Source organism: Peromyscus eremicus, chromosome 19 (assembly GCF_949786415.1).
Source record: "Peromyscus eremicus chromosome 19, PerEre_H2_v1, whole genome shotgun sequence".
NCBI classification, from domain to species: domain Eukaryota; kingdom Metazoa; phylum Chordata; class Mammalia; order Rodentia; family Cricetidae; genus Peromyscus; species Peromyscus eremicus.
Window position 1 is genome coordinate 63107129 of NC_081435.1, and position 25364 is coordinate 63132492.

The 25364-nt window shown below is 48.3% G+C and overlaps 1 protein-coding gene across 1 annotated transcript in view; it reads right to left on the reverse strand.

Moving 5' to 3' along the window:
• The window catches only part of Ctif (cap binding complex dependent translation initiation factor), a 261280-nt gene that overhangs the window by 138687 nt on the left and 97229 nt on the right, over positions 1-25364 (reverse strand). The window lies entirely within an intron of this gene.

Consider the following 25364-nt stretch of genomic DNA (forward strand, 5'->3'; position numbering starts at 1 on the left):
GACACTCATGACATCACAGCACCTAAGCACAATGGGGTCCAGGACCAGCACGTGCTGAGTTGGCTTGGAGTTTGTTCATGATGGGTGGTGGAGCAGGAGTCTTGCTCAGTGCAGACTACCTGAGTGGGGATCTAGAGCCAAAAGTCTGGTTAAAACATCATCTGTGCTATGGGTACCTGGATAGAAACTAATATCACTCATGCATCTGTTGTCCTCAGCTAGAGAGGGAAGGACTGAAGGCCTAGCTCAGAGGATTACCATGAAGATTAAGAGAAAGGACTGGATTATGAAGTTCTTTGATTTGCTGGCCCAAGAACACACCAACAGCCCACAGAATCCCTGGTCAGGAAAACCTTCAACCCAAGCTTTTTTTAATTTATTTTTTTGTTTTTTAGTATTTCCATCCATAACTTTCCTGAGTCTGCTGGGAAACAGTAGAACCCCCAGAAACATAATTCTAGAATGTGGCTATGCCATGGTAATCAGAAAACTACTTCTTGAGCTAGTAGGCTGTATCCAGAATATTCTCAGGGGACCAAAGAACAGCTCATTGCAACTCAGTCTCTTCTACCCAAATGCTCAGCTGTGTTTCATTCTGAGGTTTCCATCTGTTCCCCCTCTGCTTCCTGCTGTCATATCATACAGGACTCCTAGTACAGCAGAATACAAGAAAAGAAGTCTGGAAGGGGCCTCAGAAGGGCCAATGAGAGAACTGTCTCAGATGGTCAGGTCTTTCCACAAATCTGCCCAATGGGAGATAACAAGACCTGGATCACCTGTGGCTGGTGTAGCATCCTTGGCAGTGAGCTGCTTCTGATGCTTCTAATGCTGAATATGGTGGTGGGGACAGATTTTCTACTAGGTTGGACTGAGAACCCACAGGAGCAAGCTGAGGGGCCAGGGGTGGGGGCACGAGAGGGTGGAAAGGCAGTTCTTTAACCCCCAAAAAGGAGTGTTCTAATCTACTTGGGCAACACATGTTTCTGGGGCTCACTAGGTAGCAAAATCCTCAAGAATACTGGAGATGCACCAGTGAGTTGGGCTAAGGACATCCACTCTATGGTAGGTGATGAGAATCAACAGGATGCAGCTCAGAAGACATCATGTATACATGTAAGTGCACTAAGGGACACATGTGAAGGCATGATGCTAGAGGCAGGGCCTAAGAAAGGGACTTTAGAGCCAGAGTGAACAGAAAGAGTCGAGGAGGAGACTGGAAAAAGTCAACAGGGGCCCAGCAAGACAGCTTATTCCGCAAGACTGACGATGGGACTTCAATCTGGGGACCCACGGTGGAAGGAGGGGACCAACTCTGGAAGGTTGTCCCCTGACCGCTGCACATGTGCTGCAATACTCATGCACACCCACACAAACGCACACAATGATAATATAATAAAATATAGAAAAGCCTAACATTTCAGAAGGATCATTCCTGTTCGGTTTATCCTTTGGTATATGGACATCTGTTTCTTTAATTTAAATTTCTTCTACTGGATTAGTAGTCCCCAACATTTTAAATCTCGTGTTGCAGAAAATTTGAAAACTAGGGAATGGGTAGTCTCAACTTTGTCCAAGGATATCATTAAGGACCTAATTTTGAAATAAAGATGTCCCCTTCCATGTACTAACAGTGGCTTTGTAGGAAGAATGTTCTTGACGGTTTCGATAGCTTGGTCAAGTATGTGTCTAACTTACTCAAATTCACCTACAGAGACCTGGAAGGCATAGCACACAGGTCTTGCGTGGGCTTACACATCTTGCAGCAGTGTGCATACTCACACACATTAGCAGTGCATGGTAAAGCACCAAAGGGATTTCAAAGCCATTTTGACTATCAGTTACCATTTTCACTTGGATCTAAGCTCCAAGCCACTGTGAAGCTGCTAGTTCTCTCATACTATAGACCTAAAGAAAAGCTCTCTGGTTGGGCTGGCCTAAAAGCATGGACCTTATTGTCAACCTTGACTTCCTTGGAATGAAAATCAAGTGCACACATTTATTCAAACACATACTCTTAATGCTCATGGCATTTAGTCAAGACCACCAGTGCTGGGTACAATTCTTTAGGTAATTCTTCATATGCTTTGAAAATGGACACTGGGCAATTTTTGGCTCATTCGCTCATCAATTCTATCCCTGGCTGTCACCTTACCACCCAGGCTGCTCATCAAATTATAATTGCTTTGGGTGGCCACTAATTGATCCATGACCACACAACCCACAACCACCAACTGCTCCTCACACTTTGGTTGTCTCTCCACCCCAAGACACATGAAAGTGAGTCCTGTTCCAGTTCCAAACCCTTCAAATTCTCCCCAGGCTATCCCACAGCTGGGCTCCTCCTTGTGACAGATTTAGTCCAATAGAAAGCCTCCTGTGGTCACCTTCCCCTCGTGGGGTGACGGTTCTCCTTATTCACAAGGTCTTCCGGGTGCCTCTGCTGCGCTCTCTCTCTCTCTCTCTCTCTCTCTCTCTCTCTCTCTCTCTCTCTCTCTCTCTCTCTCTCTCTCCCCCTCTCCCTCCCTCCCTCCTTGCTTTGTAGACTAGGCTGACCTCGAACTCATAGAGATCTGCTTGCCTCTGCCTTCTGAGTGCTGGGATTAAAGGCATGAGCTACTACACCTGGCTGCTTTTCTTGTTCTTTGTCTTTTTCCTGATGGCTAAGTTTTATGCAGGTTGGACTTTGGGAGAAGGTCATTTTCTAGTATCACCAGCTGGCATCTGACTCCTGGCTTTAGAGGCTTGTCTTAAGCTTGATCTGCAAGGCCAGATTGTACACCCTGGGCTTGAGGGATGGGACCAGGCAGCAGGTAGAGGGGCTGGGGGAGCCACTGGGCTGGCAGGGCTGGCATTCCCTGTTGCTACACACATTTCCAGCTGTGGAGGTGATGGTACTCATTTGGAGGACTCGAGTCTTTAGATCCCCACTGGACCACTCATGGGTCTTAGCTCAGGAGCAGTCCACCCAGGAGAGAAGCTCCAGTGACTGCTTTCATCACTGGCCTTGAGAGCCACTTCAACCTCTATTTATGGAAACACAGCAGAAGGAGAGCTGAGCTGGGGCCAGGACGCGGCAGTGCCTGCTACGGGGTTTAAGGAGCCTGGAGAGCGGTCAGCCAGGGAATCTCCAAGGACCTCCACACTTCTCTGTCAGCCACCTTATCACAGAAACATTTCTCTTTCTTGGCTTGCAGCATCTTCCCATGTCTGCTTCTCTTAGAGCCCCCAGCTTTCACCCCTGGCACAGTTTTTGCCCTGCAAAGCTGGCTCTAATTCTCACGACATGAATCCAGGTGGTCACAGCAGTGGGACAGACATCTTAACACTCCCTCTCTGGTCCAAACAGTCCAGGTAATTGCCTCCATGTTTACCTCCCAGCCAAGTTGTGTAAACCTTCAGGAGCTCAGGGCCATGTTTCCTTTACTTGCATGCTCATGGTGTCTATATAGAGCCTTAGACTCTGCCGACCTGCTTTTGGAAAGAAATTAAGACAATGGATCATCCTGGATGAGCCAGATTTGGGCTGTCCTGTTCGATCCATTGTGCACTAAGAGGACTTACATGTGACCCAGGGACCCAGGAGCCCATCGTTTGTGGCTTGCAAGGTACTATTTCTAGCTTTGCGAGAAGTTGGGTCTTTGATGGCTCCATCAGCTCTCAACCTCCTAACACACAGCTGGGTGCTTAACAGAGGCCATCTCGTCTTCAGCTAAATAGGAAGGATGGTGGCTGTCTGGATCCTCAACCCTCACTCAAACTGTAAGATCTCTGAGGACCAAGGTGGCCATTCACTGGCTTGCAGAGTGAGATGGCACACCTATAGCTCGACTCTGGGAGCTCTCTGTCTTGTAACAAATGTCTCAGTTTTGCTGAGCAAGTCCTAGGTGCAAAGCAGCAGATGGGTGTGGTCAGGCACCCTCTCCCTGAGCTGGTTTCCTCTGTTGAGAATAGAGAGACTGATACAGGCCCTTCACTGGGAGGAAAATTAAGGTGCCAGAAACGGAACCAGGTGATGATCAGGGATGCATCTAGTTAGGTCTAAAGTACAGATTTACTATACTCAATGGAGATAGATGTGCTCTAGGGTAACTTGCCCATAGAGAGAGAATGGTCCAAGGGTACCCTAGGTACACATAGCTAAAGACAGACAGACAATGTCAGCAGTGTCTGCAAAGGGAAGAATTCATCCAGAGGGGGTGTATAAGTAACACAGGTTCAGCACAGTGAGACTGGGCATTTGATTTCAAAGGGCACAGGGGCCAAGCCCAAACTGGGACCATGAGTCAGGCATCAGCTGGTATCCCCCTCACCGGTCCCTACTTGGTTATGCTCACTGATTATAAAGTGCAGGAACTCTTGTTTTCTGTCCTGGATTTGTATTCTTTATTGGTTGGGTGGGGTGGAGGTAAATTATAGCCAGGACCACAGTCTAGACAAAGCTGGAGGAGTCTGGGACTCCTAGGGTCCTACCTTCCCTGTCTGAACCCTTAGCTTCACCTCCAGGGTCACACTAGAGTGTCACAGATGCACAGGGGACACCTTCCAACTGATGGATGAGATTAGAGTTGGGAAAGAGAAGAGCAGCCTAGGTGCGTGGGACTAAACCTGTTTGCTCTGCCCCTTGACTTCAACAACCACATTGTGGGTCACTGCAGGGCGGCAAGAACACAAAGGAGACAGCAAAGCCATCCCTGTACTTAGGCATCCTCAAGCTGGGCCGCGCACGTGCAGAGGAGCTGGTCTGACAATGAGGGGAAGCTAAATTGGCAGCTCCTTCCTTCCCCTCCAGCGTGCCTGATAAATACACTCCCTTCTAACCGAGTGAGCAATTGCGTTCTCCTGGAAGATATTCAGCAAACAGAAAAAGGATGTCTGAATAGATGATAAGCTATTACAGTGCTAATCACAGTGACTACCACATACTGAAGCAAGTATTGTGCTTTGCATGTATTAAATAAACGAAACCTCCCAATGGCTCTGAAGGGAAGGTACCATCATGATCCATCCCCAACAGGGGTGGAGAAAGGAGATGGCCTGGATTAAGCAGCAGTTCTAAAGGCATGTAAGCAAAGGATGGAACCAGGCACCAACTCTTCTAAAACCTAAGAGCTGATATGCACAGAGCTCAGGATCAAACATAATGAGATATTCACGAGAATGAGAGTCACCAGACTCAGCAGCACCACCATAAGAACCCATTCAGAAGTCAAGGGAGGGACCCGAGCTCTATGACCCAATAGCAACTTATGTAGCAGGTCCTCAGTGAACGCTGGTTGATAGGACAGGGAAATGATGGAGACAGTGTTAATGAGACTCTGGAGGAGGGGTAAGTCCTACTGTGGGTAGCCACTCTAGGCAGTTATGGTATGGAAAGCACACATCCATGGGGCAGCTGTTCTGGGCACCTTGTTTACAGCACGTCCCTTCTTCCACATGAAGATGCCAATAGCTACTTGTGCTGCTGAGCTGAGAGAGCGTGGTCAAGGCTATGAGGAAGTACTGGACCTCCCTGACAAGGGAGTTGTCCAAAACTAAAAACAAAACAAAAAACCCAATACTAAGGAACCTACCCAAATTAAGAAGTATGGCGTCTAAGGAACTTCCCTATCAGGAAGAAAGATAAGAAATCCATAAAGGTCTTAACCCGGTGTTGCATGCTGACACATTCCTACATGGAGTTGTGCTTTGACGGGAAGTCCTATGCCAAATGTCTTTGGTAGATTAAGTAATTGCCCCAATGTGTCAATTTCTCAGCAAAGCCAGATATTTTAAGGATACGGATTGTCTCTTTTTTTTTCGGACTATAGTGCACTCATGTCAGAAATTCAGTGTTTGTTCCTTCCCAGAAAGCAAGCCTGACCTTTTGTCATATGGGAGTGGGCCATTAAGGATTCTCTGCCACATAAAAGGGTCTTGCTGGGTGATCTGAGTCCGTGCAGCCACTGGTTTTAGCCTGCAGGATTACTAGGCAGGAGCAGCCCCATGACCTACCTGGTGTCTATTTCCCTCAGTGTGGCTGGAGCAGACAGTGATCTGACCTACTTTCAGGGGCACCATGGTGGCTCAAGAAGAAATAGAGGAGAATCTGTGAACCTGTGCTCAGGATATCTAAGCTTGGCCTTCTGGTGTCTGCTGGCGCTGCCCCGCATCCCTGGTCTTGCTCAGTGTAGCTCCATGCTCTCCCTTCACTCAGTCTCTACCATCCTGGGGTGGGTCCAGAGCCCAGCCCCAGCCCAAGCCACCAACCTCTGCAGTCTATGCAGGTTACAATTCTCTACAGGGAGGCCACAGAGCAGATGGCAGCTTACACACAGCCCAAATGAGTCACATGAAGAGACTGCTTAGGTTAGCAGCAGGCAGAACCTGTCGCCAAGACCCCCTTGGTATCTGCTCTGTTTTAAGGGCCACTAAAAAATTACGAAGAATCTAAAGAATGGTTTGAAATTTCCCAGCATATGTGTCATGTCAATGTGTAAACTGCAGCCGGGGAGTCTATGCAGGGTCCCCCTCTAGAGCAGGGGTTGGCAGACTCTTCCTGTAAAAAGCCAAAGACTAACTATTTTAGGCTTTGCAGGCCATATGGTCTCTGTCACAACAACTCAATTTTGCCATCAGAAAGCAAAATCAGCACAGAAGTGTGGCTGTAGTTCAGTAAAACTTTGTAAAGCCTGATGGAAAGTGGAGTTGGAGTCCAGGTCAGGGTCTGCTGACCCCAATTCTGGACACTTTCTAGGAGGCCAAGTGCACTCTGTAGCAATCACCCTTCCCTTACCGCTCAGCTCCACCTCCAACTCACTAGTGGCTTCTTCCACTTGATGGGTGCCCCGCATCCTCACCCCTTTCCCTTTCAGGGAAACGGCTAAGGGAAGATAAATGGACTGTGTTTACATTTACATTGATGAAAAACTGAGTTCAGCGGCTTTTAGCCCTGGCTACTCTGTCACAGCCTGCGGTGAACTTGAAACCTTACTGTTGCCCAGGTCCATTGGCTGACTCTGACGCACTGGATATGAGTGCAGCCTGGGTGCCAGAGATCTGGAGCTCCTAGGTCATCCTAAAGGGTGGCCAACTCAAGAGTCATTGCCTTGGAGCAATGGGAACAGTGGGTAGAGTTTTGCCATAAGCAAGTCAAGGAGCTTGTTTTTATTTATTTATTTTTTTCCTCCTTGGGGGTGGAGAAAGTGAGAAAACATGTCCAAAGCCTTGGAAACTTTGCCTCATAGAGCCCTCTGGGTCAAAGCTGGGACCAGGTAGATTTCAATATGCTCTGCAAAGGTTTATAGACTACCCCAGTCACCTAGTGTGGTTGCTCATGAAGGGCAGGGCTCTGTTGACACCTGTTAATAAACAGTTAATCATCTAAGAGTCTAATATATAGTCTGCCAATCAATCAGTGCATGCACACACATGCACCCATATGCACAGAGACACGTATGCGCGTACACACACACACACACACACACACACACACACACACACACACACGCATACACACAGAAACATGCACACACATGCACGAATAGCACACACACGCACACATATACACACACTCAAGGGAGACAAGGTAAACATAGAAGAAAAAATAGCCTTAAGCCATATTTTCAAGCTGCTACCACGCCTCACTCTTTGTTAAAATCACTCTGAGATATCACAGCACATGTCAATAAAATCAGAATGTCTGAGGTAGAGAACTGGTACCAAGCTCTTTTCAAATTTTTTTTTTTTTTTAAAGTGCAATTTCAATGTGCAGGAAAATTTAGAATTCACTGTTACTAGGTCCTACGGCCTAATGTAGTCCGTGGGCTGTCCGCAGCAATGGCTTTTCTAGAGGTGGACAGAGATAAGCAAGTTTGGGGACTCCCCAAGTCATCTGGATTGGAATCTGTATGTTTAACCAGATCCGTTTGCTATGTGCATGTGCACTAGAGTATGACATGTGATGAGGCATGTGGTACATGTGACAGGTTACCACACTCTGAAAAGGCAAAGATTCTAGAATATTCCATCAGAGTGGCTAGGGAAGCCTTCTCAGAAGAAGGAGGATACAATAGAGACTCTGAAGAGTGTGAGAATCAGAGGCAGAGAGGTGGTAAAGAAAGAACTAGATCTGTGTGTGTGTGTACGCACATGTGTGTATGTGTGCATGCATCTATGTGTGTGTGAGTATGTGAGCATGTGCCTGTGTGTGGGCATGTGCCTGTGTGTGGGCATGTGTGTGTCTGTGTATGCCTATGTGTCTGTATATGCATATGTGTGCATGTACACCTTTGTGTGTGTGTAACCAGAAACAGGAAGAGGGTTTAACATGGCTTTCACAAGGGTAAAAAAAGCTGACTTGCATCTACTCACACAACATGTTGAGATTTTGTTTTGAAAGGATACAGGGTAGGAACAGAAAGCCATCCTGGAAAATCTGGGTGATCACTAAGGGGTAGCGGATGGGAGGAGGAAAAAGAAGAGAAAGCTTTAGGCCTGTTTCTCAGGCCGGTGGAAGGCTGCGGCTGCCTGCAGAAGTCAGGGAAGGGGGTGGTAGAGAGAAAACAAAGAAAAGGCTGCGGGTCCTTTGATGATGGCGGATTAGTCAGGGAGGCGAGCAGGGAGCAGCAGGGCAGCAGTGGTGGGAAGACTGGCTCAGGCCTTGACCCAGGCAGAGAAGTTGCACATCTCCATGTAGGTGGAGGTCCAGGAGGAAGGGGCCTTCAGGAGGGGCAGACTGGGTTGGAGTGGGGGCAAGGTGCCCCTGAGTGCTCTGGTCTGTATGGCCAGAGGAAGCGTTGGACAGCCATGGGCAGTTGTAATAAACACCTCTGATAACGCCCCCCCCCCCCCCAGATGTTATCCATGGGAAAAACCACAGGCGTCAACCGAGCATATCCCCAAAGGGAAGGAGGGAGGAAGAACAAACGTGTTCACAGCCTCGGGATTGTCTAGCACCAGCAGGCCCTGACACCCAGGGCAGCTCTCAAGCTCAGCCCCTTTGTTTCCAGGCCTCTCTGGAAGTCCAGTTGACTCCCAGTTGAGTTGGAAATGACGGGAGACCTTTTCCCATATTGCAGAAGGCTGAAACAATACATCAGAGTGAATATGACCACAATTGTTTCCACTGAAGTTATTTTGAGGGCGTCGAGGAAGATTGTCTATTCCTAGACATTTCCTTCACCCGACTGACTTAATAAAAACGCAGAGGGAAGAGGCCCATGTTGCCACCAGGGTGTCTGGTCTGCTTGCAAGCAAATGCGCAGTGCTGAATGTGAGTGGCTCCCAGCAGACCCCAGGGAGCTGCCCTGAGCACATACTCGCTGATGTTCACACAGAAGGCCTGAGGTTGGACTAGTAGTGTCTTGTAGCTTTCAAAGTACTTTCCCGGTCACTTTGCTTGATTCTCACAACAGCCATTAGTGACGGTGGCTTGCAGGAAGATTTTTACCACCCCATTCCAGACACAAGAAAACAGAAGTCCAAGTAGTTTGTCAAGGTCTCCCAGCTTGGAAGGGGGCAGTTCAGGGCCAAATCCAACCCTTTGGGTCCTAGGGTGGTGCAGGCTGGACCAGAGTTGCTTACATGTGTTTGCTATGTCTTATCTTCCACTGCTAATCCTCGTGCCAGGCACCAGGTTAGGCTGGGTCACCAGGTACCGATAGGGTCCCACAAGAGTCCAGTGTGGCTGTGGCACAGGGTGTGAGACAGGAGAGATGTGGTCCCCTGAGCTGGATGGGTGAGAAGGGGCTGAGTGTGGGATGCCATGCACAATGAGAGACTGGTCCTGTGTGTGAGGGCAGGCGAGGCTAAGCTGGAGCAGATCAGTCAAATGGTTGGGTAAGTGCATTCTGTAAATCATGTGGAGGGGACTGAAGAAAGAGGACAGGACCCAAACACACAGCAGGTGGCCGTGACAATGGCCAGAGATCAGAAGGACTAATGCGGGGATTAGGGAGGCAGCTGGAGACAGAAGGTGGACAGTCTGTGAATGTCTGAGGAGAAAGCTACTGAGAGGGAAGACAGCGGTGGGGTACAGGCATGGGATAGAGGAATTAAGTGGCAAATCAGACCCTTCCCTGCTCTGACACAGCCTGACTTCTTAAAGGAGATGAAGAATGAGTACCACTCAAGGCTGAGTGTGATGAATACAAAAAAAAAGACAAAAGTCACAGTACTGGGATGTTAGAAGTTTGGCTCGGGATCCCTTACTTTTTGATGCTGTGACCCCTCGGACGGTGGGAATTCATCCCACTCTGTGTCCCTCTCTCAGGGCTTGTCTGGCTCCTTGTCTTCAAGCCTCCTCCTCCAGGAGACAGCGAGCCTGACTGTGGGCCAGCCAGCAACGCTGCTGCCCTCTGGGTGTCCTCAAAGGACCCTGTGGAAGGGAGCGATGCACGTCCTTGACACACCACACACCAGCCTGCTGGAACAATGCTCCTCTTGGTGTTGGCAGGAAGGACCACAGAAGGGAACATCTTCTCCCTTCTTGCCAAGCGAATGTTTCTGTTTGACCTGGTGGGTATACCGAAGCCAAATAATGTTCTGGAGGGTATACAAACCACAATGGACTAACTTTCCGGGCATTTTTGTAAGATACTCCCATGGGATCTTGGGGGGCTCTCTCTCTTCTCCCTCCCTCCCTCCTCTCCCTCCTTCCCTCTCCTGTCCCCTCTGTATGTGTTTATTATGTGTCATGAGAGTAGAATAGCAACAACTGTCCCTCACACAAGGCAGCCTCTGACTAGCATAACTGTTATGTGTCAGCTGGGCCAGGTGGAATTTCTGGACCATGGCACTGGGCTCTGCATAGGCTTTTTGCTTCTTATGGGCAACTATCCCCAGGATCTTTGCAATGATTTTCTTCAAGTGAGCCTCAGAACACTGACTTGTGCACAAAAATCTGACTTACTCTTCCATAAAAAGAACATGCTCCTAAGGAGGTGACATCAGCTGGGACAGGTGAATGACATAAGCTGCTGGGCCCTGCTAAACCACTCAGGAACATCAAGACCCTGGCAACCTCTTTTCCTCTTTCAAGTCTCCTTTGTGCCAACCCCCCTGGACTGTGGTTGCCTCTTCACAGGTAAGGTGAGCTCTGATCCACGGCAACCTCTGGACGTCGTTCATCTGCTCAGAACTGGGGAGAACAGATGCCCTGTGCTCAGAGTAGTTGCTGTCTGGCCTTCGTTTTTTTCCAACTGTAGAACGAATGAATGGGGTCCCATGCATCTCATCCCCCAAACACCACAGGCTATTGAAGAAGCGATTGGCTGTTCTCCACAACCTGAAGGTAAGGCCCTACTGTAGCTGGACACACCACTTACACTTGTTATTGAAGATGGAGAAATGGAGCCAGTGCCCAGCTACAAGTGTCACCCATACTAACTAGAGTGCACAGTGCTTGAAGGAGGAGAAGAGTCATCATCCATCTCACACAGCTACAGACTTGGCAACCTACCACAGTGACCCGCCCACAAGATACACTGGTGCAATGGTGGAACACATGTTATGGGAGTCACCAACCACAGTTCATCATCATCATCATCATCATCATCAACAACAACAACAACACAACCTGGATTTTAAAGCCCCATGAAATGAAACCCATACCTGATACTGCTAAACTGGCCAAGAACCTGAGACTAAACAGATCGTGAGCCCTAGGGGAAACCTACTACTATTACTCTGCGGAAGAAACATTTCAATAAAAGGACTTCTAGTTATATATTGCTATGCCCACAGATCAATGTGTCACTCAACCCTCTTCAGAGAAGCTTCTTCTTGCAGTAGATGGTGATTAACAATGAGACCCACAGCTGGACAAAGCCGAGAGAGTGAGAAACTTTGGAGCACTTGGCCCTAAGTGGAATGTCTTCATCGATCCCCACCCCAACCCCAAGGCTCAGGGACTTATGTGGAAGAGGAGGTGGAAAGACTGTTAGTAGCCAGAAGGTGGTGGATGGCTCCAGGGAAACAGTGTCTTCCAGACACAGCAGAGCTGATGCACATAAGAACTCACAGAGACTGTGAGAGCACATACAAGATCAGCACAGGTTCAAACCTGACAAAACCCCACCATGCAGAAGGGGAAGTGGGCACCGAGTCCCACTCCCAACCAAGAAGCTATTTGCAATTGATAGCTGTCGGGAGAGAGGAAAGCAGCTTTTCCAATGGAATGTCACTAGATGTATCAGCCATACTTCAGGACAGGTCCTATTTTCAGGAGCAGTTGCCAAAAGCAACAACAAAACCAACAATGACAAACCAGGATTTTACATGTTTTGTTGTGTGTACTTCCGCTCTGTTTTTGTCTTACTGTTTTTTTTTTTGGTTTGTTTGTTTGCTTTTGTTTCATATTTTCTTTGAGAACGAGAAAGAACATAAAGTTGGGTGGGTAGGGAGGATCTGGGAGTTGGGGAGGAGAAAGAATATGATCAAAATATATTATAAGCAATAAAACTTTTTAAATAAAAAAAAGTTAACCCTGTTTTGTTTTTGTTTTTATTTTTGAATGGAGCTATACTAGGCGACTCTGGAAGTTCCTTCCTGGTACAGAACTCTGTGACCTCATGACTCCCTCACCCTGAGGAAACAGTGAGGTGTCCTGCCTTTTTGGCTGGCAGATATCTTCCAAGAGAGGGTTCTCTTCAGCTGCACATGCTCTAATCTCCAAATGCGGCCTTCTAGAAAATGATATTCAACTCAGACTTCTGCTTAAAAGGAGGACCAGGACACTACTCACCCAGACTTCGTACAGCCCTAAGAGAGAGCCCTTGTCTCTTGGTCATCACGGGCTGAATTCACTGAAGACTTCAAGCAAAGGCTGTTGAGTGTATTCATGAAAGGAATCTACATTGTGCATAGCCCCCATATTGCCTAGTGGCCATACAGGTCCATGTACCACAAGCCTTCTTTAGGATTAAATGATGACCTCCCAGCATGCACAGCAGCACGGCATGAAGAGCCACATGAGGACATGGAACAGCCGACAATGTAAGAGCTCTCAATGACATGGCAGAAAAAACCATTTTGTGATAGTATTTGTATGAATCCATCTTCCATGCTGACCTTCTATGTGAGCCCTGGACACACCGAGCTAAAGAGAGGTCTGAGGGAGACCCTGGCCTTGGTGAGGACTGCAGCCAGCAGCTCCCACAGCTTTGTGCTTGGGGCTCATGCAGAAGGCAGGAGCTTGCAGAGGTAACTGGCAGCGTCGATTTTTTTCCTTTCCTTTTTTTTGACTTTCCTTTCTACAGAACATTTTATGTTCAGACACGTTAGTGCTGAAATCTTTTCAAAGACACCTACTTGATCCCTCAGAAACTCTAGAATGAATTATTAAACAGATGTCCTGTGAGCCCTTTACAAAGACCAAGCATCGTAAAAGAAAACAGTAGGCTGTTGGAGAAACACAGTGGCCTGGGGACCCCGGGCCCCAATCTGTGGGTAGACTGGCTGTGTGGTCTTGGAGTCAGCCCTTGCTTACGGGAGCCCTCAGTTTCGTTGTTTAAATGATTTGTTTGAGGTGGTGATAACGAGGTTGTCTTTAGAATGCCATGTCCAAGAAACGTCACCTCTTCACTACATTATACAGCAACAGCTGCTCCTTAACCTGGCCACCAGGGTAAGGCAGCCAAGTCCCCATGTCCTCTCCAGCTGGTCCAGGTACCCAGCCTTGACATCTTATTCTTGAGCCTTCCCTTAGCCAATCCTCTCCCATCTACCGTAACCCATTTCTAGCTCACATATCAAGGCCTCCATGGTCAACGGACAAATCCTCACCAGTGACCAGCTAGAAATGAAGCATTTTCAGGAACTAGGGCCATTCCCATAGTCCTTGCCCTTCAGGACACTTAGAGACTAGTCCTCTGTCAGCACCTTAAGCTCTCAGGTGACCGCCCCCTTAGCACCAGGGTATGATGTGTTATTCCAGAGTATCTGGCCAACCTGCCTTAAGTGTGTCCTGACTCATTCAAACATTTCCAGATGGGAGGAACTCTCAATCAAGTAAGGAGACTAAAGTTACCAGAAGTTCTCCGCACGTGGTTCTCAGGATAGCTTGTACTTTATACGATGCCTTCTGGGACCAGGCCACCAATGGGGGTGGGTAGGGATCATGTTTCTTAGCAACACCAATGGGGAGGGTCTCAGGTGGTCATCGAGGAGGCTAGTGATGAGCCAAGGCCTGAAAGCTTGCAAGGGTAGCTTTTCTGGGACGGCTCACCTTTTTTTTGTGCATTCAGCTTGCACACTTGCTCTGGCACCTTAATGGTGACTTGATGATTCCAATATGGACAGAGCACCAACTGCATGCTTGGTCCCTTGTCAGGGGTGTTCAAACACAAGAACCCAGCTCTCAGGACTCTCAAGACTTGCTGCCAGGAGTCTCACCACTAAAGAGGTCAAGGTCAAAAGTAAGTAAGGGATGGCTGGATCCTAAGGGTATTATCATCGAGTCCCTGGGTACCTCTATCTTGAGAATTCTTGTGTGGGATCTCAACCTTTGTAAGATCTGAGCAGAGAGGTTTTTTCTTTTTTCCAGCAACCTCAGATAGCTGGTTGATGGCTCTCATTCTGCCTCAGGAGCTCTTCTACTGATTTGTAAACTGCTGTGTGCGTGCGTGCGTGCGTGCGTGCGTGTGTGTGTGTGCATGTGTCTTCCTTCCTAAAGCTTTTGAAGAACAGGAAAACAAACAAACAAGCAAATGAGCCTTCAGGTACATCAGATTGTCGCCTTTATCTTCTAGCCCTGTGATAACATGTCCCGGGTTCTAGTCACAGGCCAGTTTTCTTATCTGAACTAAGAGAATAGATCACTTCATCACCTGACTCCCAGACAACATCATATGCTCCACTTGCCCCTGGCAAGCACTGAAAACTCAGTCCTGCCTGCATCCGCTCCTGTTCTGACTTCCGTTCCTTGTGCTGTGTATGTGAATGCTCACATGTATAGGTATACACATGTTGGGGTACACAAGCACATTTGTGTGCTTTGTAGGGAAGCCAAAGGTCAGCTTCAGATGTTCCCCAGATGCTGTCCACCTTGGTTTTTTTTTGAGACAGATCTCTTGGGGTTCTGGTATGTGCCAAGCAGGTTAAGCTGGCTGGCAAGAAAGTCACACGGATCTGCCTATAGGGGTTTTCAGATCATACCCGCATATCGGACTCTTTTCTAGTGTGGGTTTCTGGGGATAAACTCAGCTTCCCACACTTGCAAGGCAAGCACCTGACTGGCTGAGCTATGTCTCCAGCATCATAATTTCCTCTTTAAACATCCAATCAAATGAGACTTTGGAGTTGACGTGATGAGTTGACCGTGTACATTTACTTCAACTATATTCAACTATATTCTGTTTTCTCCTCCCACTAACAGAAAAGTTATAAAAATCCACAGAAACACAGAGAATAAAGAGTTTTTTTTTTTTTTTTTTTAAAAAAAAAAAAAAAAAAAACAACTTCCAGAGGACAGAGTGACCGGAGGAGGAGGTGGGAGAGGTCACGTGCCACCATGCTGTCTGTAGAGAATGCTGACACCCTGGCAGAACCTGGACATCTCTGTCACCAGAGACTTGAAGGCACCTGGCACCAGAAAAGGCAGGGTTCACATGCTGGGAGGAAATGGTAGAAGCAGAAGCAAGTCTGAATATGACAGTATATGGAACCCCAAGTCCCCCCAACACTCGCATAGCTACTACCTCCCTGTCAGGCAAAGAGGCCAGAGAGGCTCCAGTATGTGGGGAGACTTGAAGGAGAGAGGAGAGTCACAGCCACGAGGGGCCCTGACAGGAATGATCAGCTCACATCCAGTCTTGGTTTCGAAAACCCATTCAGTAAAATGTCCTCTGGATCTATGGATAATGGTAGCTTCCGGGACTGGGGTAGAGAAAGTCCGAGCTAAAACCAGTCACCCTCCTGTGCATGGACTAAGGAAGAACGGAAGACTGATGGGGACATTTCAGAAACATACGAGCAGCCAGTTTGAAGAGGCTCTCACTATTCAAACTGAGGACAATTTGTGCTTCAAAACAAATAATGGATGATAATCCCCCAAATTAAAAATTATGAACCAACAAATGAATAGCTAGAGAGAGGGACTGATGTTGCCTATAGTAGAAAATCAGCTAATGAAACAAAGGCAGAAGGGCCACCATTTGCTGACCAGCATGATAATGTTTCAGGTACAAATCATCAATGAATGAATGAGTGGAAAAAAATGAATGAATGGAAAAAATGAATGAATGAAATTCAGAAACAGTGTATCTACACAGATCCAAATAGCTCCTTACTGATAATTACAAAGGGGGAAAAATGTAACTTTATAATGCTAGGTGGTGAACATCACATCCTGCAATCCCAGTGCCTTCTGGCTCCATGAACCAAGAAGGGGAAAAATACCTCTTCTAAGGCATTCATTTAAAAGGGTTGAGTCGCCGGGCGGTGGTGGCTCACGCCTTTAATCTCAGCACTCAGGAGGCAGAGGCAGGCGGATCTTTGTGAGTTCGAGGCCAGCTTGTGCTACAGAGTGAGTTCCAGGAAAAACAAAAAAACAAAACAAAAAAAAATTGTAATGTAAATATCTGTGTTTTCCGATGATCACAACCCACAGGCTGAAACTGTAATGTAAATATCTGTGTTTGCTGAGGTGTCGCGACCCACATGTTGAGAACTGCAACCTTAGAGGAAGAAAGTATCTCTAGCAACCTTTTCCTTTCCTTCCTTAGGATCCTGCCTGAACCAAGGTTACCCACTATTCTGAGCTGGAAATAACTGTGACAATCAGAGCCATAGAATGTGAGTGTGGCTATCGAAGTCACCTACCTACTCTGACATGCTTTAGCAATGAGGACTCAGTAGCTGCCAGTTCACCTGACAACTTGGTACCACATGGATAGTGGAAGGCAGGTGTATGCTCCACTGACCACTTGCTACAGAGCTTGTGACAACATCTCTGGGCTTCCTGGAGCAATGGGATCCTGGTGAACACCTGGCACAGAACCCTCAGAGCAGGTGGCCTGCTGCAGGACGGCTCTTGTCTCAGCGGATGAGGAGGCTGCCACTTTCCTTTCCCAGATCCCACCAGGCTGGCAGACCTCTGGGAATCACAAGAGACACCACAGGCGTTTGGCAGCAGAACAGTACGTCAGATCGGCCATTGGTAATAGAAACACATTTCCAGGCTTGTAGGAATCAAGCAGGGCCACTCACTCCACACAGAACTTTCTTCTAAGCCCTGCAGATTGGTGCCAAAAGGAAAAACCCTTGTCTTTGAAGAACATACAACTATACACAATGCTTTTATCATCTGACAAGTCCTTCCTTCAGAAGTACCCTCAGAATGGCTGAGAACAGTGTGTGTGTGTGTGTGTGTGTGTGTGTGTGTGTGTGTGTGTGTGTACGTGCATGTGTGCATGACATATATGCATGACAAATTGGATCCAAAAGCATGATGGAGCCTATACTCTTCAGAGGAAGGAGGAGGCTGGGGCCAGGAAATGAGTATCTGTCCTAGGACTCTCTGCTCACCAAGTTAGACCACAAAGTCTGAGAGGGGAAGGCCAGAATTGCTTCAGCTCTAGCTACTCGATTTCTGCAACGAGCTCATGGCCTTTTTAATGTCAGCTCATAATGGCTTCCTTTGCAGACAGGAGTTTGTGTTTGCTGGTGTGTTCCTGGATTGGCTTTTATCTGCCACTTAGTGTGTGATGACACTATCTTCTGCTGACAAGCTACAAGTTTGGGAACAAGTTCCCCACTGTCAGTGGCCATCCAATACATATGGAGGACAGCTCATCTGCATACATGAAGAGTGAACAAAAGGAAAGGACTATGCAGAATGGTTACACGGTTTTCCTCCATGTACACATAGACCAGGCTTGCCCCAGAATGGTTATGTGGTTTCCTTCCATGTGTATATAGAACAGGCTTGCCCCAGAATGGTTACATGGTTTCCCTCCATGTGTATATAGACCAGGGTTGCCCTCAACTCCCTTCCCCGTGATACTCACATGGCTGAGCTGACCTTCAATTGCAGGGATGGTAATGAGCCTCCCAGAAGCCCTGGTCTACAGTGGTTCTTCCAGGACTTTAAGGCTTAGGAGTCGTCTGGAGTACAACCAATAACAGGCCATTGAGGGGGCTGTGTCCTCCCTGCATCCCTAACCCTTCACAAATCTCCATCTCAGGTCACCAAATATAGCACACAAATTCGTTGTCATTCATTTGAGAAAACTAACGGAAAACAAAAGGATAAAACAAAACCCCAAACAAACCAACAATCAAAAATCATAGCCACTGATGGAAGGAGACAGGATGAAATTATAGCAACCACTCAGTAAATTATCAGGAAGTTATTAAGAGCCATTGCTACAGGGCACACACTTGTAAGCTGAGGCATCAGAACGAACACTTTAAGGCCAGCCTTGGCTACGTACACCCAAATCCTGTCTCAACTATTTCCTTGCTCCTCACACAACCAAATAAAACCACATTTGCTTGCAACTAAGTCCTTAGGTTCTGATGCTGAGGCGTGGGGGCTGGGGAGTGCATTGGCAGAGTATACATCCAGCATGCGAGAAGTCCTGGGTTCTAGTGCCAGCTGCCCTGGGTTCAAGGGCAGCAGGCATGAGAGTACCCTGGGAAGCTTGTTAAAATGCAGATCTGGGTTCAACCTTGGCTTCTAGTTCAGCTGGAGTGGAAAGAAACCCAGGAGTGAAGAATCTGTACTTCTGGTAAATTTCCAGGGGATTCTGATGCTGTTGGCTGAGAACCCCACTTTGAGAATCTGTTGCAGAGGCAAGTAAGGTGTATGTTCAGCAAGGAGCTAGGACACACAGGGTAGAGAAATGTCTACACACTAGGGGTGGGGAAGGGGGCAGCCTGTTAACTTAGGTATGTATGAAGTGCTGGCAGAGTCCAGGTGATGCATATACTTACTGTAGGGCAGGGGAAAGTATAATATTAGAGAGGACTTCATTAGATGGGAAACTTCCAGCAGTCTTTGGAGGACAGGTGTGTGGCAGGCAGACAAAGGGCATTCAGGCAGGAGACCAGGGTTCTCGACCAAGGGCCTGTTAATTTGCCACCATGCAGGCTAGAACACAGACAGGCTCAGGGTTTGCAGGAGAGAGGCCCAAAGGTTGGTAGGCACTGGAGACATGAGAAACTCAGAAGTTTCCGCCAGCTCTGAGGGTGAGTGAAGAATTCTGAAGTTGTGCAAGAAAAGGCTTGGTCAGTCCTTTAGGGTTCAGGATCTGTTTCCTTATCTGTACAGTGGAGTGGTGGGCAGAAGGGCCAGGGCTCTGTCAGCCCGGGTGTGCTCTGACTCTCTGGGTCAGCGAGGAGAGGGTAGCAGCCTTGAGCTCTAGGCCTCACTCATCCTGCTGGCAGCCCCTTGCAAAGCATAGGGGCCCTGGCCTCTCGAATATGCTTGATCTGGCCCTATGCTTCCTCAAGACCCCCCACTCAGGTGACTGGGACCATCACACACATGGCTGATCTCTCCTGGGCTTGACACCAGCAGCCCCCTGCCGGCTGCGCAGGACTTGGAGGCCTGGGATTGTGTAGCGGCTCACAATGGAAGGAAGAGGGTGTAGGAGGGAGGTCCCTGCGCTGACCCTGGTATTGTTCTTGGGCCAGAAGAAGGCTTCCTCCACCCAGCCACTGCAATACCAGAAAAATGCGACATCAAGCCAGTGAGAGTCGGCGCGTCCTGGGGGGGGGGGGCCCGCCTGCTGGCGCTGGCCTGGGAGCTGGGGCCCATTCACAAACGCCTGCTGGAGAGCACGTAGCCCCGTCCGCCCCCACTGCCACTCCTGGTGACAGAAGCCCGGGTAAACGAAAATAACCAGCTTCTCCGCCCCCAAACCCATTGCTGCCAGGAAGGAGACCAGAAAGGGCCCCTGGCTCATAAAGGAATAATGGATGCTTCACACTCTCACAACACCTTCCCTTTCCCCAGCTTCACAGCTCCTTCCGCGGGCGGGCGGGCGGGTGGATCACAGGCAAGAGCAGGTGGTAGGCCAGCATGCAACTGAGCTTACCAGGACTGGCCCAAGCCACCAGGGAGGTCACTAACGTGGCCGCGTGCACATGAGCGTCCAGCCCTTGCAAACTGCTGTAAGGTGAGTGGGGAGGCCACAGTGGAGGGTGAGAGTGACCCACTCACCCCGGGCCGTGGACCTTCTCCTAGCTAGGATTGGCGCATCAGTGGGGGGAAGAGACACTATCTCTGAGCACCTACAGGTTAAGGCCTAGTGGGCCAACTTACAGCCTGCTCCCAGCACTGAGTGCCTGGCACCTTTGCTGGCCACCTCTTCCCAAGCCCAGCTCACCTGCCCCCCCCCCCCCCGGCCCCCCAAGCAGGGCAGGACAGGGAAGGGCAGGTGTTCTTGTCATAGCATTGATCCTGAAGGAGGCAGTGTCCAGTCTGGCCTCCATTAAGCCTGTGACTCTCCTTCCCACAAAGGCTCTGTCATCCCCTCAGGACTGATAGAACCTTCTGAAATCCAGCAAAGGATTATGGGTATGGTGTGGTTCAAAGCATGGACCAGATAATCTTTCCAGCGATGACAAGACCTGTCATTCACAGTCCCTAGCCTGACCCTTACCAAGTAACCAAACATCTTCCCTACCTGCTGCTGGGAGCTGGGTACAACTTTAGGAATTTCCTGTGGTCTCTACCAGGAAGCCCCAATAAACGTGATCCACGGCATCCCAAATCCTCTTTGTATCACACACTTCCCCACCCAAGAACATCCAGCTGAGTCCCTGCTTGGCCTTGAGCTTCTACCAACTGGTCTTGATGCTGATGGAACCATCCCCAGAAAGCCTTGACCTTACTCTCCCAGCACCCCTTCACTCTGCACCATCACCCTTACTTCTCATTGATGTTGTATTTTCTTCTTCCTGATACCACCTCCCCCACACAACCAAGGCTGAGTTCAAGGCCTCCCTCCTCTGGGAAGCATAAACCCATTGAGGAGTCACAAAACATTAGACACACTCAAAACTGGCCTGGCATCAAATCCCTAGAAGGCCGGGGAGGCTCTGAGGGCAGACGTGGTCTGACTTAGTCAGGATAGCTTCAGAGAAGAAAGCGAGGGAAGATCTGTGAAGGGGTTAGGAAGGGATAGACCAGGAAAGAGGAACAGGCGAGTAGGAGAAGCTCCTAGTCCTTGTAGTAGGCCGACATCAAGCAGACCTCGTTCTTGTAGCATTCAGTCTGAGGGAGCCACGAGAATCCACGAGAACCTTTGTCCCCAGCAACTTGTCTGTTCCCAAGACACCCAAGAATGGTTCCTTGTCTCTCAAGCCTGCCCTCATGTGCTCGCTTCTGACTGGAACCGAGCCTGGGAACCAAGTACCTACAACTTATGAATGCTTGTCCATCTCTGCTTGGCTCATGCCTTGAACTCCAGCCTAGCTTCACAATGTCAGACACGTCTGTGATCCTCACTATGCAGCCCAAGAAAAGGAAGCCCCGAGAGAATTATTTTAGATGAATTACAGGCATGTTTCTTTTTGGTGGGGGACGGCTGGGCTTTTTTTCTATTGATGCTCCAGGCCAGCATTTGACAATCTTCTTCTTTAAAGGACTGGATAGTAAATATCATAGGTTTGGAGTCAACAGGGGGGTGGCATAGTTACTTAGCTCCACAGTGCAAATCCTGCCATAGCTAATGAGCAACTAAAGGGCAGTGGCTTTGTGCCAATAAAACTTTATTTAAAAAAACATGTGCAGGAGGACTAGACTCAGTGTGCAGACTGCAGTTTGCCAGAACCTCACCACATTCTGCGTCATAGAAGGATGGTGGGCTTCCCTGCACCCCTTGGCGCCACCCTACCCAGTTCCAACAGCAGCTGCCACCTCAGGTCCTGTATTCTGCTTCTCATGGGGTGAGAGGGGAAGAATCCATGGGAACTTGCTCAGACTCAGCCAGTTGCCTCTTCCCAAGGGCCCTTCCTTGTTGTTACCACCAGAAGCCTTCAACTCCCAAACAGTCATTTCTATAAAAAAGACTCACAAGCGACCAAAATAACAACAGACTCAACCCACTAGCACGTTGCGCGTTGTTCCCCACGGGCCCTGCTACCTGGAGCCTCAGACAGGAAGCCATGGATTGAAGAGCTTCTGGCCCCCTTTATTGTACGACTGCCTATTTTTGTCCTAAGGGAGGAAACTCTGGGGGAAGTGATGCTGGAGAGGTGAGGGGCTCTCGTAGGTAGGCACCCGACTTCAGTCAGCAGGGAAAGGGCGCACTGAAGACTTGTCTGCTTTTGAAAGAAACACTCACTTTTTTTTACCCTTCTTCAAAACTCTCAGTAAGGGGCTCTCCTCCCATTTTCCCCACCCCTTTCTGTTCTGATTGCCTTCAGAAGTAGCGAGAAAAGACAGCCACTTTCTTTGTGCCATTCAAGAAATGACAGTCACCTCTAACTCATGCATCCTTTGCTGCCTAGAGTCAGAAGATGGGTTTGCAGAACTGTAGCCTTGTCCTCACCAGTCACAAAGGAGGTCAGACTGTCCGAATTCTAATTCTGGCTTCCCTTTGTAAGCTGTGGGTTCAGCTCAAGGTAACTGATGCCAGCTCTCCAAACCATAAAGTGAAAACGGAATGAACCCATCAGTAACTGGCTATGAGAATTCTGGGACAGAACATACAGGCTCTATTCACAGCAGCCTATGAGATGGAGACGAATGTTCTGGATCAAGGTACAGAGTGAGTGTGAGACTCTCAGTGACAAGAGCAATCCAGGGCTCATTTCCTCATCCAACCACGAGCTCCCCCCCCCCCTCGGATGTGTCCATGTGCAGCTAACTAGTGGGAGAACAGAAGCATACAATCATCACGTAGCATGCATGTGATGGGTACCAAGAGGAAGAATAAAGCGAGAGGGCGAGGGCCACAGGGATAGCAGAAAGCATTGAAAAGGCCTTACAGAGAAGGGGACACCTGACCAGAAGACAGCTGCAAAACGAATTCATTAAGAAGTAAGTCACGTCTCAGCCCTAAATGGGATGTCTTCATCAGACCCCTCCCATCAAGGCTTGGGGATCCAGGTAGAAGAGGAGGTGGAAAGATTAAAGAGCCAGAGGGGATGGATGAAGGAAACAGCATCTTCCAGACACAACAGAGCTGATGGACATATGAAGTCACAGACTGTGACAGCATCACAAGGGCCACACAGGTTCAAACTAGACAAAAATCCCAGCACGGGGAAGGGGGAGTGGACACCAAGCCCCACCCCTAAGCAAGAAGCTTTGCATAGTTGATATCTGCTGAGAGAGGAAAATCAGTTTTCTCCAATGGACTGTCACTGGGCCCGTCAACCACACTCCAGGGCTGCCCTCATGCTCAGGAGTAGTTGGCCAACACAAAACAGACTCCATATTGTTTTTGTGAACTTTTTTGTTTTGCATTTTTTCTTTCTTTCTTTTTTTTTCTTGAGAGAAAATGAACACGAAGTTGAGTAGGGAGGGGGATGGGGAGGATCTAGAGGGAGTTGGAGGAGGGGAAAGAATAGGATCAAAATATATTGTATGAAAAAAAGTAAAGAACCAAGTGTCTTCATGGAAGCAACTGGGTACATGTTAGCAAGCCTGAGTCATTGTATCACACTCATTGGTGGTGCCTCATTGAGGGGATACTAGAGAATGATGTGCACCATCCACTGGGAAGGTATCCAGCCCTGCATTTTTTTTTTTATCTTTTAATTTTTTTAACTAAGGAATTTTTTTATTCATTTTACATACCAACCACAGATTCCCCTCTCTTCTCTCCTCCCACCCCTCCAGCATCTCCCCCCCTCAACCTACCTCTTATTCCCTCTTCCAACAAGGTATGGCCTCCCATGGGGAGTCAGCAGAGCCTGATACATTCCGTTGTAGTAGGTCCAAGCCCCTCCCCCTGTATCAAGGCTGTGCAAGGTGTCTCACCATAGGGAATGGGCTCCAAAAAGCCAGCTCATGCACCAGGGATAGATCCTGATCCTACTGCCAGGGGTCCCTTAAGCAGATCAAGCTACACAACTATCTTGCTTATGCAGAGGGCCTAGTCCAGTCCCATGGAGGCTCCACAGCTGTCGGTCTAAAGTTCATGAGCACCCACTAGTTTGGTTTGGTTGTCTCTATAGATTTCTCCATCATGATCTTGACCCCCCTTGCTCATAGAATCCATCTTCTCTCTCTTCAACTGGACTCCTGGCGCTCAGCCTGGTGCTTGGCTGTGGATCTCTGCATCTCCTTCCATCAGTTACTGGACGAAGGCTCTGTGATGACAGTCAGGATATTCACTGATCTGATTCCTGGGGTAAGCTAGTTCAGGCACCCTCTCCACTATTGCTAGTAGTCTAATCTGGGGTCATCCTTGTGGATTCCTGGGAACTTCCTTAGAACCCTGTTTCTCCCTGTCCCCATGATGTCTCCCTCTATCATGGTATCTCCTTTATTGCTCTCTCACTCCATCTCTGTTCCAGCTCGACCACCCTGTTCCCTTATGTTCTCATCCCCCGTCTCCTACCCTCCATTGCCCTCCTCACCCCCAGTTTACTCATGGAGATCTCATCTGGTTCCCCTTTTCAGGGTGATCCATGTGTCCCTCTTAGGGTCCTCCTTGGCAGTGAGCTTCTCTGGATCTGTGGGTTGTAGTCTGGTTATCTTTTGCTTTACATCTAGTATCCACTTGTGAGTGAGTACATACCATGTTTGTCTTTCTGAGTCTGGGTTACCTCACTCATGACGGTATTTTCTAGTTTCATTTATTTGCCTGCAAATTTCATGATGTCATTGTTTTTTTACTGCTGAGTAATACTCCATTGTGTATATGTACCACATTTTCTTTATCCATTCTTTAGTTGAGGGACATCTAGGTTGTTTCCAGGTTCTGGCTATTATGAATAATGCTGCTATGAACATAGTCGAGCATGTGTCCCTATGGTATTCCTTGGGCATATTCCCAAGAGTGGTATGGCTGGGTCTTGAGGAAGTCTGATTCCCAATTTTCTGATAAACCACTATACTGATTTCCAAAGTGGCTGTACAAGTTTGCACTCCCATCAACAGTGGAGGAGTGTTCCCCTTGCTCTGCATCTTCTCCAACATAAGCTGTCTTCAGTGTTTTTGATCTTAGCCATTCTGACAGGTGTAAGATGGTATCTCAGAGTCATTTTGATTTGCATTTCCCTGATGACTAAGGATGTTGAGCAATTCATGAAATGTCTTACGGCTATTTGAGATTCTTCTGTTGAGAATTCTCTGTTTAGCTCTATAGTCCATTTTTAAAATTGGATTGTTCAGTATTTTGATGTCTAGTTTCTTGAATTCTTTATATATTTTGTAGATCATCCCTTTGTCAGATATGGGGTTAGTGAAGATCTTTTCCCATTCT